Raw genomic sequence first — 2500 nt, 5'->3', positions numbered from 1 at the left:
CCGTCTGCCCGTCTTTAAGTCGAAAGACGACTTTAAATCTAAAAACGGTTTTAAGTCGAAAGTGTGGGTTAGGGTTAGGGGAAAAAGTTGTGGGGTTAGGGTTAGGGGAAAAAGCTGTAGGGTTAGGGTTAGAGAAAACAGTTGTAGGGTTAGGGTTAGGGTCAGGGTTAGGGAAAATAGTTGTAGGGTTAGGGTTAGGGTTAGGGTTAGGGTTAGGGTTAGAGAAAAAAGTTGTAGGCTTAGGCTTAGAGAAACAAGTTGTAGGGTTAGGGTTAGGGTTAGGGTTAGAGAAAAAAGTTGTAGGCTTAGCCTTAGGTTTAGGCTTAGGCTTAGAGAAACAAGTTGTAGGGTTAGGGTTAGGGTTAGGGTTAGGGGGAAAAGTTGTAGGGTTAGGGTTAGGGTCAGGGTTAGGGAGAAAAGTTGTAGGGCTAGGGTTAGGTTCAGGTTCAGGCTCAGGGTTATCATTCTGGAAATGATATTAGCAGAAGCAATGGAGGAAAGCGAGGAGAGGGAGGGAGGGAGGGATAGATATTAAACGGGATGGACGAAACGTATAGAGCGCACACAAGACACGCGATGAGAAACCACCCGCCCAGAGAAATTCATGTCCGATTTACCGAGAAGACAGGGAGGGCAGAGAGATCGCCATGGATGAGAAACACGACGAGAAAGCACAAAATATCGGCGAGCTGAAATATCGGCGAGCTGGCGAGAGCAAAGATATCGAGTAGATTCAAGAGAGAAAGCGGAATTATTTTATAAACAACGTAGAGATGACCAAGAACAGGAAAGATGGGGAGATGAAAGTGGGGACGGACGACGGGAGGAGAAGAAAGAACAGCCAAAAGAGAGCCAAGAAAGCCAACAAAACGAGAAAGCGTCGAGAGAAGGAGCAGGAGCAGAAGACGTTAAAGAAAGAACCAAGGGACCTAAGAACGACTTGCTCGACAAAGCAAATAGATCAGTAAGAAATGGAAGAAGAAATAAAAATAATTTCCTGGACTAGAAATGGACTGGATTCGGCCATTCGGCAAGAGGAAGGAAAATATGGAATAAATGAGGGAAGTTAAGATCAGAAATGATAGGCCTACGAGAGGTTCCTCTGGGAAAGCTACACCCAAAACTTTTGAGGAAGGAAGATGGCAGAAATTGGAACAAACTTTTCACTTGAAGGGAAGCTTTTCACGTCAAACCAGCTATTTAAATCAACCCCTCGCAGCCATCCTGGCAGAGAAGCAGAAAACCGAAACACTCCAGTCCGGCCGAGGCCCGGGTAAACCGGTCCCGCCCGAGCGAGCGTCCCGGTAGACCGGGACGGCTGCCGGGCGCGGGCACCCCCGGGGCCCGGCGCTGGCACCGAGGCGAAGGGGGAGGTCCCCGACCGAGGCCCGCGGCGCCGGAGCCGGGATCCCGTACCTCCATCGCGGCGGGGGAAACGGAAAGACTGACCCGGCCGAGGCCCCGGTAGACCGGGACGGCTGCCGGGCGCGGGCACCCCCGGGGCCCGGCGCTGGCACCGAGGCGAAGGGGGAGGTCCCCGACCGAGGCCCGCGGCGCCGGAGCCGGGATCCCGTACCTCCATCGCGGCGGGGGAAACGGAAAGACTGACCCGGCCGAGGCCACGGTAGACCGGGACGGCTGCCGGGCGCGGGCACCCCCGGGGCCCGGCGCTGGCAACGAGGCGAAGGGGGAGGTCCCCGACCGAGGCCCGCGGCGCCGGAGCCGGGATCCCGTACCTCCATCGCGGCGGGGGAAACGGAAAGACTGACCCGGCCGAGGCCCCGGTAGACCGGGACGGCTGCCGGGCGCGGGCACCCCCGGGGCCCGGCGCTGGCAACGAGGCGAAGGGGGAGGTCCCCGACCGAGGCCCGCGGCGCCGGAGCCGGGATCCCGTACCTCCATCGCGGCGGGGGAAACGGAAAGTGATGCGGCCGGGGCCCCGGTAGACCCGGCCGTCTCCCCGGCGCGGGCACCCCCGGGACCCGGCGCGGGCACCGAGGCGACGGCGGGGGTCCCCGACCGAGGCTCGCGGCGCCGGACCCGGGATCCCGTACCTCCATCGCGGCGGGGGAAACGGAAAGTGATCCGGCCGGGGCCCCGGTAGACCCGGCCGTCTCCCCGGCGCGGGCACCCCCGGGGCCCGGCGCTGGCACCGAGGCGAAGGGGGAGGTCCCCGACCGAGGCCCGCGGCGCCGGAGCCGGGATCCCGTACCTCCATCGCGGCGGGGGAAACGGAAAGACTGACCCGGCCGAGGCCCCGGTAGACCGGGACGGCTGCCGGGCGCGGGCACCCCCGGGGCCCGGCGCTGGCACCGAGGCGAAGGGGGAGGTCCCCGACCGAGGCCCGCGGCGCCGGAGCCGGGATCCCGTACCTCCATCGCGGCGGGGGAAACGGAAAGTGATCCGGCCGGGGCCCCGGTAGACCCGGCCGTCTCCCCGGCGCGGGCACCCCCGGGGCCCGGCGCTGGCACCGAGGCGAAGGGGGAGGTCCCCGACCGAG

This window comes from Pantherophis guttatus, unplaced genomic scaffold (assembly GCF_059756535.1).
Source record: "Pantherophis guttatus breed Tessera unplaced genomic scaffold, ASM5975653v1 scaffold_44, whole genome shotgun sequence".
NCBI lineage: Eukaryota > Metazoa > Chordata > Lepidosauria > Squamata > Colubridae > Pantherophis > Pantherophis guttatus.
The sequence above is the reverse complement of the archived record's forward strand: the minus strand, read 5'-3'. Positions refer to the sequence as shown.